Source organism: Ranitomeya imitator, chromosome 6, assembly GCF_032444005.1.
Source record: "Ranitomeya imitator isolate aRanImi1 chromosome 6, aRanImi1.pri, whole genome shotgun sequence".
Lineage (NCBI taxonomy): Eukaryota > Metazoa > Chordata > Amphibia > Anura > Dendrobatidae > Ranitomeya > Ranitomeya imitator.
In genome coordinates, this window is record NC_091287.1 from 106,664,521 (window position 1) to 106,681,575 (window position 17,055).

The following is a 17,055-nucleotide window of genomic DNA, read 5'->3' on the forward strand; positions in this document are numbered from 1 at the left end:
GTGAGGCATTAAGGTCACCATACACATTAGACTAAGGGCGTCCAGATGAGCCCATATTGGTTGAATCGGCCAACGATCTAATGTGTTTAAGGCCTCCTAATGCTCCCTCAGATGATGTCGGGAGAGAAAAAATACAGTCATTGGAATTTCAACATCTGTTCCATTTGTTTGGGGATATAAGCTGCTGCCAAACTTGTCTGGCAGTGGCTCTTTCATAGAGAACATCAGAGTGAAAGATTGTGATAATAGCTGTCAAATCATTTGCGCCAACAGCTTTCTAATGTCAGTATGGGCTCTTTGATTTCATAAATATTACATAACCTAAGGATATATAAATTCATTTATTTCAGTCTTTTAATTTACGGTATTTTTAGCAATTTGTGATTACTTGTATGTGAGCCACAGAAAGAAAGAAGCCAAGTACCAGTCCAGGTTTTCAATCTTCTGCTAGGTCAGGGGTGGGGAACCTCAGGCTTGTGGGCAATTTACGGCCGATGATGACCTTTTCTACGGCCCCCGGGCAGATTCTTGGAGATCACAGTGGTGGGACAGGCAGCTGTGTTTTTATGGCCACCAGCATTTAAATTTCTGCTTACTCTGTACGAACTCAGCGTTCACTACTAGTGATGAGCGAGTATGCTCGTTACTCGAGTTTCTCCGAGCATGCTCTGGTGGTCTCCGAGTATTTCAGTGTGCTTGGAGATTTAGTTTATGTTGACGCAGCTGCATGATTTGCGACTGCTAGATGGCTTGAATACATGTGGGGGTTGCCTGTTTAGTTAGGGAATCCCCACATGTATTCAAGCTGTCTAGCAGCTGCAAATCATGCAGCTGCGTCGACATAAATCTCCAAGCATGCCGAAACACTCGGAGACCACCCTAGCATGCTATGGAAATCCCGAGTTACGAGCATACTCGCTCATCACTATTCCCTACTGAGGCGTGTGCAATGAAAGATTACATCCTGACACTAGTGCCAACGTCAAAACCTACTTTGTGGGTGGAGTTGGGGTACAATTTGTACGGCCACCCAAGGATGAATTAAATGTTCAATTTCCCTTGGCAGAATTAAAGTTCCCCACCCCTGAAGGAGGTGGAATGGGAAGAAAGGTCACTCCTATTATTTTTTTTCTTCTCAGGAACGGTGACACCCTTGTTATTGTCAGGTCTAGTATTACGTCTTAGCCACATTCATTTTAGTCAAAGGGAATTTCTTGATGTCAGTAATCCAAGATGTATCGTTTCTCCTTACGGAGAGTGACATGTTAAGCATGTCGAGGTGAGGAGACTTAAAGCCGGGAAATATGCAAATTGTCTTTTCAGAGAGGAAAAGGACTAGAACTCTAGTGCCACCTATTGGAAGTAGCCATCCTAAAAGTCAATGTTGACCCTTTAACGAGCTCTGCAAATTGAAATTGTGTTTTGGCTTTTATCCCAAGTCATGTGACAAGGCTTGTTAAAGGGTCAACATTGACTGTTAGGATTGCTACTTCCAATAGGTGGCGCTAGAGTTCTAGTCCTCTTCCTCTCTGAAGAGTCAGTTTGCTTTATGTCAGTAAGTAATCTGAAGATTCTTCTTTGCCTAAGAGGCGTACAACGCATTCCAGCTGTGTAGCGGTATAATTAAAGAGAAAATGCCGGTAAATGGCCTGAAATGTGCACAGTTGTACATACGTTGGTATGATGCCCTGCTTGTTTCCCGAGCAGTCAATCATGCCCGGATTGTTTCTGTTCCGGTGCATAGATGTAAATGTTATTTAAATGTCCTGTTACCTCAGATGGCTTCCTGAGCCTGGCAGCGCATTCGGGAGCTGTCACAGCGGGCACCATCACCGCTACGTGGAAAGTGACAAGCCATCACTCGTCAGCCGCTTTTCTCTGGTTGGCAATGTAAGTTGAAGCTTGTAAAATTGAAAGCGATGATGACATATCTTCCCGCTTCCATAAGCAAGTTATTGCTGTTTCATTTCTGCAACAAAATGAGAAATAATTGAGCTCCGTATTTGATTTTGCTAGAAAATATATCAGCACCAGGAGGTGCAGGAGCCGCGCTCACTATGGGAGAGGTATTAATTACTCTGGTAAATCCCTCCAGTGTATGCCAGGGAAAATTCACTATTTTTCATGGGCTGAAACCCAAGTATTAGACTTTTGGAATTCAAATCTGTATTTGCATTAATAAGTCTCCTCGGCGTGCACAAGGTCATGTTATGGCTCCAGTGTGTGTGACGCTGTCCTAGGGCTCCATAAAGGTGGATGAGACGTCTGCTGTATCACAGGACTCTGATCTCAGTTATACACAGGCTTTGTGTTCTGTTAGTTTCCGTTGGAATTGACCAGAACAATATGTCCGACCTGGTATATGTGTAATTAATCTATCATTGAACCAGTACACCCCACGTCTGACGGAGCCTGAACCGGAGTGCGTGGAGGCTGTATGGTCCCCGTATAAAGGAGGGCTCTGCTGGCTACGGCTACATAAGTGGTGAAGGGGGTTTTCCGTAAACTACATTTTTACCGGCTGACCAATCATAATGCAGGGTTCTCAGTCCCATGGTTGCACATGCTCACTACTGCTCCATTCACACAGAGTATCCCCTTTCTTGTGATAAGGGAGGATCCCAAGGGTCAGACCCCCAGCAATCACATATTTATCCATACATTTATGGCCAGCACGGTGGCTCAGTGGTTAGCACAGCAGCCTTGCAGCATTCGGGTCCTGGGTTTAAATTCCACTAAGGAAAACGTCTGCAAGCAGTTTGTATGTTCTCCCCGTGTTTGCGTGGGTTTCCTCTGGGTTCTCCGGTTTCCTCCCACATTCCAAAGACATACTGATAGGGAATTTAGTTTGTGAACCCCAATGGGAACAGTGATGATGATGTCTGTAAAGTGCTACAGATTATGATGGTGCTATATAACGAAGTATAATATATAAATAAAATACATTTATCCTGGGGATAGGTGACAAATTAACATTAAACACTATTTCTTTGTAGAATCCGCTTATTTCTTTAAAGTTTTTTTTTTTTCATTATTACATTTCTGTATACTATAAGGTTGCAGAGGTTAAAAATGGCAAAACTGTCAAACTACGCTGCTCTAACATGGTCTTTCTGCCATCGCCCCTGGTCTTTGTTGACAGGGTGCAGTGGTGATGCCACAACTACAGTGACTGTGACCACTGCAGCCAATCACTGGGCTGAGTGGTCTTATGCCGTCTACATCAGTTTGACCTCTGCGCCCAGTACACAGCAGCAGCAGCCATGTGTATACCACTGTAGCTAGTTGATGAAGACAGACCAGCTGGGTAGAGCCAGCATTGGAGCAGCAGAAGGTGAGACATTTTGATGTAATCAGTGTATGGAGACAAAGACACAGCGCCCCGTACAGTGTTTAGGGGCTGCCGGGGAGGGCAGTACTCACCAGCATCCATGGTGTTTGCTCTGTACACTTTTTTATAACTGGCCGTTGGAGAGGGATAACAACTGATTGGTGGGAATGCTGGGTGCTATCAATATAAAAGTACAGGACAGACTTTTACTGTTTTCGGTCTTATACTGCTCATCACCATTATTGGCAATGCTTCATTTTTTCATAAACTGTACATTATCTTCAGAAATAAATGGAAATGTTCCAAAGTTATTTCCTCAGGATTTTTTAATTAGTGGTCCAAAGAAATACAACAATAGACCATTGTTTTTCAACTTACATGTTGCAATTTCAAAATAGAAACAGAGTAAACAGCATGTATAGCAATAAAGGCACCCCAGATTAATACTTGTTTGTGCACCCTTTGGCATTGATGACATCCTCCAAATGTTTCTTGTAGCCATCTAGAAGCTTCTTGCACTTCCCAGCTGGTATTTTCTCCCATTCTTCCTTTGCAGGTTGTTCAAGCTCTTGAATATTTGCAGGGTTTATTTTTCCAATGGCAGATTTCAGCTCACACCAAAGATTTTCAATGGGATTGAGGTCAGGACTTATTGATGGCCATTTTAAAAAACAGTCATTTTTTTCTTTTTCAACCAATTCCCGTGTACTTTTGGATATGTTCTTTGGGTCATGTTCTTGCTGGAGGACCCATGATCTGCGACTCAAACCAAGTTTTCTTGCGCTGAGTAGGACATTCTGCTCTAAAACCTCTTGATATTTATCTGATTACATGATTCCTGTGATATGGTAAAGGCCTCCAGTACCAGACGCAGCAAAACAACCCCTCAGTATTATGGATCCTCCACCATGCTTAACTGTTGGTAGGGTGTTCTTTTCCTTATAAGCTTCATTGCGCCGTCTCTAAACAAACTGTTGCTTTGCACTGACAAAAAACTCTACTTTTGTTTCTGTCCAAAGAACTTTTTCCCAGAAGGATTGTGGTTTGCCAAGGTACTCTTTGGGAAAGATGAATTGTTCCTTTTTATATCTTTTCTTCAGCAATAGTGTCTCCTTGACCTTCGCCTATAAAGCTCTGCTTGATTTAGTGTGCGGCGTATGGTACTTGTTGAAACCATAACCCCATACTGTTCCAGGTTGGCCTTCAGGACTTTTTTGGATGTTTGACTTTCTGTTTTTTTTTCCACCATTTACACCAACCTTCGAAGACATTCCTTGTCAATTTTCCTCTTTCCCCCACGTCTAGGGAAGTTCTTGATGGTTCCATAACGGGCAAACTTCTTATTAACTGTTGAAACTGGGATACCAAGCTCTTTGGAGATGGCCTTATACCCTTTGGAAGGCTTGTGTGTGCTAATAATAGCAGATCTGATGTCCTCAGACAGCTCCTTTGTCTTCACCATTGTGATGAATAAACAGGGCCTACCATGTGGCTTTTTAAAACACTGAAGTCATCATTCATTGGCTAACTCATGTCACATGGGCACCGACAATTGATTACAGGTGATTCTCATTTGTGATTTCCCACAGGCGACTGATACTGTGTTTCCCTACTAATTTAATGTAAAGGGTGCCAATACCAGTGTCATAACAAGCTTTAGGTTTTTCTAGTTTTCTCTCCATTGTTTTTTTGATTTAAATGATCATTTATCATTTCAGAAGTGCTCTATACAAGAAAACTGTTTCACTTGATTTATTTTTTCAGGAGTTATTCCACATTATGTACTTACACTTCATGGGTGCCAATAGCGATGAGCAGGACTGTATGTAATGTACCTTTTAGGTTGGCGAGTAAGCACTCAACTTTGTCTGTGCGACCACCTTTTGAATGAAAATTAGTTCTTCAGGATAAAGAAAGCTGGTCCTCCATCACAACCTATTGGGGATGGCTGCCCTACTGGCTGGCCACCGGAAAGGGGTACTCTGTGTGGAGGCCACCAACTAGCATATGGCGACGTAAAGACCAGGCATGCAAGTGGTAGCTCTTCACTAAGAGGTAGAAAGCTTTCTCTCTGTTGCCACATGAGCTGTCAATCACTGTTTAGATCCACCCAATGGACTCCCAAGCAAAGTAAAAGACTAGTTGCGCTGAATCTTTTCGCACAGGCCTACATATCAATCTCCTAGATTCCCTTTAAGCTAATTGTGTACTGAGTGAGAGTTCAGTGATGACATTTTCTAACAAGCTGTGTAAGGCTTTGATATCTTATTTGTATATGGTTCACTACACTGTCACACTATTAAACTAAATGATGTGCATTTTTATCAGAACACATATTTTTGTTTTTGGAAGTTGATAAGTTATTTGATTGGAAATTGTGCCGATAGCTCAGTTTTGTATGATATTTCAGTTGGAATAATAGAAATCGTTTTGTAGTGATATTTTTCATGTGTAAATTGGATAAAGACGTGTATTGTGTGGGGACCGGCCTAAGAAAAATTACAGGAATTCCTATGATGCTGATCCATAGCTATTGTAAGTAAGGATTGCTGTATGTAAATGCTCTCGTTAATCGATAACTACATCACAATCAGCTCATCCATGGTATTCAATAGAGCTCTGTTTAATTATGTTATGCTTTGTACTGCCTGTGGGTGGTACTACAGGGGGAACTCTAGTATGGACAGCACAAGTCAGGACCTGAGACCAGCTGATCAAAATGGCTTCTCTACAGTTTGATCCCTTAAATCGGGAAGGGCACTACTGTACAAGTGATCAGCTATATTAAGATTAGCCCTCAAACCCACATTTTGGGGACTGCAGGTGGAGTACATAGAGGGTTGTTTCTTATATAGCAAGTTAGATGACTATAGAGTCTTTGAGTCTTCACAGCACCTTTTAGATACACTTTCTCCCATATTAAAGACCTATACACATTAGACTAAACACAACTGAACCTGCTGATATTGACAGGATCCGCTGACAGTCTAATGTGTTTGAGGTACTCAGGTCTCTTCACCCAAAAGATGATGTCGAAGGAGGGAAATATCTCATTGGATTTCCAACTGCCGATCCTTTTCATCTCCAAAAAGTAAGCGGCTACCAGAGGCGTATGTTGTGGACTCTCTCATGGTGAACACAGGTGCATGGCCAAACCAAGTATTCCTGGGTATAGGGGAAGGTAATGGAGATAGTTGTGTATTAGGGAGTCAGGGGAAGAAGCTGTGTGTATGGGGGAAGGGAGCTGTGTTTATGGCAGAGTCGGGGTAAGTAGCTGTGTATGAGGGAGTTGGGAGAGGTAGCTGTGTATGGTGGAGTCGGGGAGCTAGCTGTGGATGGTGGAGTGAGGGGAGGTAACTGTATGGGGAGTGGGGGGAAGTAGCTGTGTATGGGGGAGTCTGGGGATTTGGATGTTTATGGAGTAGTCAGGGGAAGTAGCTGTGTATGGTGGAGTTGGGGAATGTAGCTATGTATGGGGGAGTGAGGGGAGGTAGCTGTGTATGGGGAAGTAAGGGGAAGTAGCTATGTATGGGGGAGACAGGGAAGGTAGCTGTGTATGGGGGAGTCGGGGGAAGTTGCTGTGTATGGTGGAGTCGGGCGATGTAGCTTTGTATGTTGGGGAAGCTAGCTGTGTATGGTGGAGCCGGGTGAGGTAGTCGTGTATGGAGGAGTGGTGGGAGGTAGCTCTGTATGGTGGAGAGGGGGGATGTAGCTGTGTATGGGGGGGATGTAGCTGTGTATGGTGGAGGGAGGTAGCTGTGTATGGTGAAGTGGGGGGATCTAGCTGTGTATGGTGGAGTGGAGGGATCTAGCTGTGTATGATGGAGTGGAGGGAGTTAGTTGTGTATGATGGAGTGGAGGGAGTTAGTTGTGTATGATGGAGTGGAGGGAGTTAGCTGTGTATGGTGGAGGGATCTAGCTGTGTATGATGGAGTGGAGGGATCTAGCTGTGTATGGTGGAGTGGAGGGATCTAGCTGTGTATGATGGAGTGGAGGGAGTTAGTTGTGTATGATGGAGTGGAGGGAGTTAGTTGTGTATGATGGAGTGGAGGGAGTTAGCTGTGTATGGTGGAGGGATCTAGCTGTGTATGATGGAGTGGAGGGATCTAGCTGTGTATGGTGGAGTGGAGGGAGGTAGCGGTGTATGGTGGAGAGGGGGCATGTAGCTGTGTATGGTGGAGGGAGGTTGCTGTGTATGGTGGAGTGGGGGGAGGTAGCTGTGTATGGTGGAGTAGAGAGAGTTAGCTGTGTATGGTAGAGTGGAGGGATCTAGCTGTGTATGATGGAGTGGAGGGATCTAGCTGTGTATGATGGAGTGGAGGGATCTAGCTGTGTATGGTGGAGTGGAGGGAGGTAGCGGTGTATGGTGGAGAGGGGGCATGTAGCTGTGTATGGTGGGGTGGAGGGAGGTAGCCGTGTATGGTGAAGTGGGGGAAGGTAGCTGTGTATGGTGGAGCCGGGGGAGGTAGCTCTTTATGGTGGAGCTGGGGGAGGTAGCTCTTTATGGTGGAGCCGGGGGAGGTTACCTCTTTATGGTGGAGCCGGGGGAGGTAGCTCTTTATGGTGGAGCCGGAGGAGGTAGCTCTTTATGGTGGAGCCTGGGGAGGTAGCTGTGAATGGTGGAGTGGGGGGATGTAGCTGTGTATGGTGGATTGGGGGGACATAACTGTGTATGGAGAACTCTGGGGAGGTAACTGTTTTTGCAGGAGCCGGGGGACATAGCTGTGTGTGTAAGGAAGTCTGCCTACAGATATCTAATGTATATGGAGGCCTTCAATGCTCAATTAATTGCACTGCAAAGTTTGAGAGGTATAATTTTAATTATTTTTTTTTTTGAATGAAAGAAGACAGCCCTTGTAATAGCTGATTTTTCTGACTTCATTCCCAGAGGTGTCCTAGTTTGCTCCTTTCATGATAGCATATTTCAATTGTTGTTCCTGACCTAGCCTATAGAAGTATGCAAGGATTGCTCACGATCCCCGCCTGCTAAATATACAAGGTAATGAGGGTTAAATAAACTGTTCTGTGTGTAACACCTCACAGTTATGTACTGTAAAATGAAAACCTACACTTAGATTTCTTTTTTGCATGTGTTAATTGTCTCTTCAGAGAGACAATTTGCTTATTTCCCAGAGGAGCATTGCGGCTTTAAGTCTCCTCACCTCGACATGCTTATCATGTCACTCTCCGCAAGGAGAAACGATACTTGTTGCATGTGTTAAGAAAGTTAACAATTATTACAATACTAGTTACCATTACTGGTGTGAGAACTAGGCACATCTGGCTGCAAACCTAAAATTCATAAAGTATTCCTTGATAAATGTTTTCTTATAATGTATTTATAAGGCTCTGTCCACAGCACGTTAATGTCCTCTGCCCAATGTGTCTGCCAGGACTTATACGTTATACGTCATACATTGGTGTCAGTCACCCAGAGTGTTTTACTTTAAATACCTTTTTTTTTTTTTTTTTTTTTTTTTTAACCTTTTTACTATTTTATAACTTTGTGTACTATGGTATTTTATGCCTTTTTTATACAGGTGATCACCACTTTAGACAGAAAAATAGCTGTAACTTCTAGAAAAGGTCTATCGTAGTGAAATTTGGACTATACTTACATTGGTTCATGAGAAACTGATGTTTTAAAGTAAGTGTTGAAAATGTCCACCATTCAACATCCAAGCACACATGAAAGCGCCATTCCATATTGTTGAATGTATTCTGCAGGACTTCTGGGGTCATAGCCTGAATTTCTCACTGTATGTTCTCTCGGCGTGCCTGTAATGTTTGCGGCTTGTTACTCTACACCCAACCCTTCAAATGACCCCAAAGGAAAAAATCCAGCGGTGTTAATTAAATCAGGTGATCTTGGTGGCCACAGTCCCTTGGAGATTACTCTGTCATTAAGAAAAGCTTCTATACACAGTTTGGGCGGTGGATTTCGACCTCCACACTTCTTTAGAAATGAGCACTTTGGCGCCTCTTTAAAGGGAACCTGTCACCCCGAAATTCGCGGGTGAGGTAAGCCCACCGGCATCAGGGGCTTATCTGCAGCATTCTGTAATGCTGTAGATAAGCCCCCGATGTTACCTGAAAAAGGAGAAAAAGACGTTATATTATACTCACCCAGGGGCGGTCCCGCTGCTGGTCAGGTCGGATGGGCGTCTCCGGTCCGCTGCGGCGCTTCCCATCTTCATTACAAGACGTCCTCTTCTGATCTTCAGCCACGGCTCCGGCGCAGGCGTACTTTGCTCTGCCCTGTTGAGGGCAGACAAAGTACTGCAGTGCGCCGGCGCCGGGCCTCTGACCTTTCCGGCGCCTGCGCACTGCAGTACTATCCTCTGCCCTCAACAGGGCAGAGCAAAGTACGCCTGCGCCGGAGCCGTGGCTGAAGATCAGAAGAGGACGTCTTGTAATGAAGATAGGAGGCGCCGGAGCGGACCTGAGACGCCCATCCGACCTGACCAGCAGCGGGACCGCCCCTGGGTGAGTATAATATAACGTCTTTTTCTCCTCTTTCAGGTAACATCGGGGGCTTATCTACAGCATTACAGAATGCTGTAGATAAGCCCCTGATGCCGGTGGGCTTACCTCACCCGCGATTTTCGGGGTGACAGGTTCCCTTTAAGGACTGTTCATTGTTACAAATGAACAAGGAATTTCTCAGGAGTGAAATGCAAGCACCACACAAACGACTGAATGGCAGAAAGGCGTTCAGCAAGTCTATCTCGTAGTGGAGATGACCGGCGGGGCGACAAGTAAGTGAGAAGACTTGACGCAAGGATGTTTCCCATCTCTGAGGTTCATTGCACTCTCACTTTTCATGAACCAAAGTACGTACAGTCCAAATTTCAGGACGGTTGACCGTCTCTCTTAGAAGTAAAGGTACCGTCACATTAAGCGACGCTGCAGCGATATAGACAACGAGCCGATCGCTGCAGCGTCGCTGTTTAGGTCGCTAGGAGACGTCAAACACCGGCAACAGCAGAACGATGCAGGAGCGATCCAGTGACGTACTTATCTTTCTCGCTGGTTAAGCTCCATGAAAAACCATTGCAGGCATCGTTGCTTTTGCTGTCAAACATGACCAATCACGCCGACCTGACGACCAAATAAAGTTCCGGACTTCTAGCTCCGACCAGCGATATCACAGCGGGATCCTGATCGCTGCTGCGTGTCAAACACAACGAGATCGCTATCCAGGACGCTGCAACGTCACGGATCGTTGTCGTTCTCGTTGGAAAGTTGCTCAGTGTGAAGGTACCTTTACAGAAATTTTTCCGGGCAAAGTGATTTATACAGGCCAATCGGAGGGAGGAAGGAATTTTGGCAGCTCTCAACCTCAATTAACATTTAAGACATGATTAGCATTTAAAGATAAATTGCAAACAGGATGAGAACTCGGCCTAATGTAAAGATTGCTGAAAATCCTACTCCTTGAATTCCAGTAATACCATATGGCTCTATTCTGCTGGATTATATATATATATATATATATATATATATATCTCCCCTCCAGTACTTTGCCAGTGGCTTTGTCCCAACACATTAGGCAGAGTTCACACAGCCATTGTAATAACTGAGCTAGTCGCAGCCACAAACTGTGGAGATGACTGGGTCTGGGTGCTGATGTATAAAATGGACCAGAATAATGCACGTAGTGGCTTCTTTCACGAGGACCTTAGTGAAAAACGCTTATGTATACTGTACATGAGGTCCACTTGGTGCCCACATTCGGCCCGTCGCCCATATGGATGAACAATATGTACTAAGGTTATGTCCAGGCACGGAGTGTGATGTTCAGGCTGGCTGCGGGGTTCCTGAACCGAACTCAACAGCCTCATATATTATTATGAGGGTGTTTTCTTAGGAGACCCCGTGGCCGTATATCACGGTCCGTACCGAGCGTTTGATACACGGATTTGTAAATCCCGTTTGCGAGTTCTCTGTTTTCAATCAGCGGTTTGCATTTTGGCTGCTAGGAGTATGGACCTGTGGTTATAATCTGCGGTCCTTACATAGACTACAAGTTCCAGCTGACAGATCTGCTCAATACTTCTACGTTATCCTTCAGCACTGCTTGTATGTAGAACTATTCAGAACAAGCATATAGAGGTTATTTTGGTATTGGCAGTGATATACTTGACCATTATCAGCGTTTGCTTAGTCTTGATAAAATTCAAAATGCTCCAAATGTCCCATAATTGTATAATGAATAGTGTCTCTGGGATCATGCGCAGTAATGCATAGTCTCATACTGTGCTTCTGCCAAGAACGTGACAATGGCCTCTCTCCAAGGCTCATATTTACCATCCAATACAGAGCTGCAATTGTATGAAACTCATTATAGGGCTGTATTTACACAACCCGGTCTGAAATGGCCCAAAATGCAAAAAAAATTGGAGCTATGTTGTTGGAGCTATGTTCTTCAGTAGTTAGGAAATGGCCATTATAGTGCTGTCTGTGGTTAGTGGCTATAACTCGATTATGATTCCAGTCTGCCGCTTGTACAGTACAGAACTCCGGCCGCTCAATCCATGGCAATAGAAGCAGAGCATAAACTTGGGGCAAATCCATTTGTAGAAATCGTAAACTTTGACTATAAAGGCTGAGATTCACTGAATTTTATCAGTTTCTAATGCTGGATGATAAATGTTGTGTATCTGTAGATACTTTGGCCCCATTCATGAAGATCGGTGTTGTCTTGTTGGACGGTCTTAATAAGAGGTTGTCTAAGAGTCAGACACTCCTTATTCATGAATTAGATGAGCAGGTGTCGCCCGACCCATCCTGTACCATCCGCCCCAGCTGGCTGAAGCTGGCATGAAAACACCAAAGGTCGCAATATTTTTGCGCTACCACACATTGTTCAAAAACTTTGCCAATTTTCAAAGCCTATTGCACCAGTTTTCTGGCTTGGTTTGATGTGTCTAACTTTGCAAATAACATCTTGTTTTCATGGCTGACCTATTTTAGCACAATTATTTGCACTAAAATGTTGCTGTATATTAAGCTTTACCCCCTTTACAATCAAACGGCACCCAAGTAATAGAGAAATTTAAACAAGACAGACAATTTGTACCAAAATTTGGCACGTTGTCTGCCAAGGTAGAAGAACACTCACAGTAGTAAAGCCACCTCTATAGTCTCAAATTTACACCTTCAATCACACCACAGAGATTATGAAGGCATTCCCTATTAGAAACTAAACTCCAAATAGATTCAGCCTCAGACCTGCTCCTCATGGCTCCAGTTATCTAAATTACCAGGTTTATAGAGGTTGCAGCTCTGCTCCTTTCATTCTCTATGGGACTGTTGGAGATAGCGCTTTTTCCGGCAGTTCCATTAAGTATGAATAGAGCAGAGATGCACAAACCTGGCTAATGTTCCATTGAGATGGGGCATTTCAGAGCCCCTTTCTCAGGATCGGTGGGGTGCCAGCATTTGGAACCTTCTGATAGTATATCTGATGACTCGTTTTGGTCCCAATCGGCTTGCAGGACCCAGTTCAGCAGCCTGGGCAGTAATCTGTAGCCCTCAAATTGGAGCCCTGAGAACTTCCTCCTACTATATAGCATCTGTGGCTCTTCTTTTGGTTTCCCGGCCTGGGGCAACGTCATTGTGAACCACATGTGGTGTCGTGCCAAGCTGGCTAATCAGAAGGAGAGCCGTGGATACCAGAAGGTAGGAGGCCCTTCTCAGACCTCCCACTGACCTTGCCGCTGACCTGCATTGTAGTGATAGCGTCTATAGATGGGGATAATCCTTTAAGACAACCGTCCACATTTCCTCATAGATTATAGCAGAAATCGCGATGTATCTTACAGAACACAAATTAGACGAGCACATTAGATACCTTTCATCTTCTATAAAACACGGTCATAAAATGAGCACAACCAGCACAAATATCTGTGACCGGTGTAATTTTTCGACCTTGTAGTGTATGCACGTAATGCTATTAGTAATGGATGTCTCCCATCCCAGGATGATGGCGTTGTTGATGTAGTCCTCAGTGAGAGCGACCGTTCTCCTATTTCACATAACGGTTTATTTGGGCGTCACTTCAGAAACGTGTTCACTTTTTTATGCGATTGCTTGGTGAGGGGATATCGCTCCTTTCATTTACGGTTTTTATATTGTGTGGAAACAGACTATAACCTTGTACTTTACAGTCGCCTTTGAAGAACGCTCCATTCTGCGGAGAAATAGTTCAGTGCGCGCCGTCTTCAGTAAATGCCTTTCATGTGGTGAATCCATGTTTATTTTTATTGTAGATGGCAAGTGAACCATTATTGTTCATGCATTGTGATAGCGGACCAGGGGATGGTGGCACTGTTTACATGCTGCCATTAGTGTCAGCGCTACAGCGCTAAGTGTAAAGTACAGACTGAAGTTGTGCTAATGTTTGGCCTGGTGCCATGACTGTTGGCTCAGATAAGGCCTGACTGTGAAAACAAATGGCAATCTGCAGGTGGCGCCTCAGACTGTGCTGAGGCAATCAGGGCAGGACTGCAGGAATGACAGTCACGGCGGCGGCATACCGGGCGACACTTCCTACTGGCTCAAGTGATAACATCTGTCTTTGAATTAGCGTTCGCTATTACTGAAGGGCATACTGAAATAAAATCATCTGTGGAAAAGGCTTTCATTGTTCATTTGTTACATGTTCTGGGAAAACTGGCAGATAACCAATATGGCTGCCAATATGGCTCCAAGTAGGATTTCTTACTCCATTTTCAAGGCTCCTGTCACTTGGTATAAATATTTATTATTCTTTTTACCTGGTGTAAATGACGTTGTTTTTCTTTTGTTCCTGTTCCTCACCATTTCTGGGATGTGGTCCTCTCTTCGCTGTATGTAAATCTAGTTTTGTTAATCAAGGGGGCGCAAACTTTAGTTCTTCACTGTGGGCGTCTTCATGAGAATCACATCCCCTTGGATAACAAGACTAGATTTACATTCGATGAAGAGAGGACCAAAGCTCAGGGACAGGCGCAACCTAGCCCCCCGAAACAAAGAAACGCCATATACAGGAGAACAGACAATGACCTCTCCTCTGACATGACTGATCGATGTGGGTCTCGGACTAGTATTCTCCAGTCTCCCTTGGCCACAAGACTGTGGCTAGGAGAAGGTACATAAATTGGAATGTCGCCCATGCACCCTGCCGCGCCATTCAAGGGATTCACAAGGTTAGCCAACTGCAGTGCTCAGCTGTCTTCAGGTCCTTTGCACCCAGCTACTTCATTTGCCTCCTCCTGGCCTTGGTCTTGCAGCCAGTAAACCACCTAACAGTTATCACCTATCCAGTCTGGAGTACCCCTTTAATTAATGGAGTACTCTGGGGAGATAAATGTATATTCCTATTGATATAGCTTCTTAGACTATAAAGGCTTACCACCATTCAGAACTATTCACTGTGATGGAGACGCAGCTGATGAGTGTCCCCCCTCTCATTTCGATGTTGTCACAGATCAGGGGGCATGGTCTGCTCCTGGTCTCTATCACATTCAGCCCCCTTGATAATAGCTTCGTCTATGCAGTCAGATCAGGGGTCATGGCTTATTGTGCTCACACAAGCATATCAATAAAGCTTTGTCAATGCCAAACACCAGGAAGTATCCAAAACAAAGCAACTTTATTTAAAACAAGACATACCACAAAGAGACATAAAATGTAGCGTCAAAAGCACCATAAAAGCTCATGTGAGAAACCGCAAGTAACCTAATTTACATAATAGGTGCAGAAAATCTGCAACATCAAAAACTCTCCATTGTGGGAAAGCAACCTACTGGTGTTGACAATTACCCCTTTTCCCCCATGGTTTTTCATGGTAGTGTCTTACATAGTAACATAGTTAGTAAGGCCGAAAAAAGACATTTGTCCATCCAGTTCAGCCTATTTTCCATCATAATAAATCCCCAGATCTACGTCCTTCTACAGAACCTAATTGTATGATACAATATTGTTCTGCTCCAGGAAGACATCCAGGCCTCTCTTGAACCCCTCGACTGAGTTCGCCATCACCACCTCCTCAGGCAAGCAATTCCAGATTCTCACTGCCCTAACAGTAAAGAATCCTCTTCTATGTTGGTGGAAAAACCTTCTCTCCTCCAGACGCAAAGAATGCCCCCTTGTGCCCGTCACCTTCCTTGGTATAAACAGATCCTCAGCGAGATATTTGTATTGTCCCCTTATATACTTATACATGGTTATTAGATCGCCCCTCAGTCGTCTTTTTTCTAGACTAAATAATCCTAATTTCGCTAATCTATCTGGGTATTATAGTTCTCCCATCCCTTTTATTAATTTTGTTGCCCTCCTTTGTACTCTCTCTAGTTCCATTATATCCTTCCTGAGCACCGGTGCCCAAAACTGGACACAGTACTCCATGTGCGGTCTAACTAGGGATTTGTACAGAGGCAGTATAATGCTCTCATCATGTGTATCCAGACCTTAAGGCTTAAGGCGCTATATCCTTTTTGCAGCAGTTCTCTGCTTGGCTATTAGTCCTAGTCCCTCCTAAGGGAAGGGGGTTTACTACATATATAAGATTATATCAGCTACGTCCTGCCAGTGCAGAAATAACATCCTTGTAGTGAATCCGAACCTTGGTGGCAATCTCGCGTGCTCCCATTCCCGTATGTGTATCCTTCTGTGTCCATTGCGTTCATCCTTCCCTATTCTTTTACTTCTGCTTCATTTATTATCATCACATTCTGAGAAGAGACTAAATGGAATTTTTAATTTCTTGGCAGAAGAAAAAAGTCAAAGATTATTATTATTAGGGAAAAACACTCTTTTAAGTGGCGTCTCCTTGATATTGCGTCGTTCATTCTGGAGGGCTGCCTTCTCTGCTGCTACTTTCTTTGATGTATGAATGTTTACATTGATCAAAGTGGAGAATGTAATGGAAGGCTGCGACCTCCGCGGTCCTGTTTCCAGTTAATCCCATGTATGTTAGATGGTCCGCTATCTGAGCATTAGAATTTATTCATTGGTTTTATTGGCGCTCAATATACAGGTGACCTGGAAAGTTGTAGGAAGCCTCTGAGTTCAGCTCCTTTCTAATAGCTCCGCTTAAGTGCTATAAGGGAACATTGTCCGCTGTGCTGCATTAATACTCGGCCATGTAGTGTCCATTGTGTACCAGAGTGCAAGCCACGTGTACCTATTCTGTGCCGTGCGGGAAACACTTAGAGATTTCAGCTCTGAAGCCTGCAGAACTGTTATTGCAATCCTGGGCTATAATTTGTACTGTAGTTCAGGACTAGTACACAATAAGTTTACATTCTTTTTATCATTAAAGGGAATCCGTCAGCAGGCTTTTTGCTATGAAATCTGATAGGTAGGGACACAGACCCTGATTCCAGTGATGTATCACTTAGTGGGTGCTGCAGTTATGATGCAGTCACTGTTTTCTCTGCTGCAGATCTCAAATGTTGAGCCCCATAGAACCGCGCCTTCACCATTTATTAGCAGTTTTCTGGTACAATGTATAGTGACAGAAAGCTGCCAGTCGGTATAATCCTGCCTACACAGCAGTTATCGATTTGAAATAATACAGAGCAGGAGGACTACGTGGCATGAGACAACTAGTCCTCTTGTGATAATTTCCAGCTGATAAAACACTGTGTTCAAACTGAAAAGCAGAGCCCAGTAAGTGACACATCGCTAGAATCCGTCTTTCTGCTCCTACATCTTGGCTCTCTGACTACATAGCA

General features: G+C 44.2%; 1 protein-coding gene and 1 long non-coding RNA gene across 2 annotated transcripts in view; one reads left to right on the plus strand and one right to left on the minus strand.

The window, feature by feature from the left end:
* Positions 1-17,055, plus strand: part of LOC138642070 (ubiquitin-conjugating enzyme E2 E2) — a 311,858-nt gene that overhangs the window by 80,772 nt on the left and 214,031 nt on the right. The gene's annotated exons all lie outside the window — the stretch shown is intronic.
* The window catches only part of LOC138642071 (uncharacterized), a 97,094-nt gene that overhangs the window by 73,913 nt on the left and 6,126 nt on the right, over positions 1-17,055 (minus strand). Inside the window, exon 2 of the long non-coding RNA XR_011313992.1 lies at positions 1,774-1,969. This is a non-coding gene — a long non-coding RNA (uncharacterized lncRNA). The remainder of the gene's footprint in view (positions 1-1,773; positions 1,970-17,055) is intronic.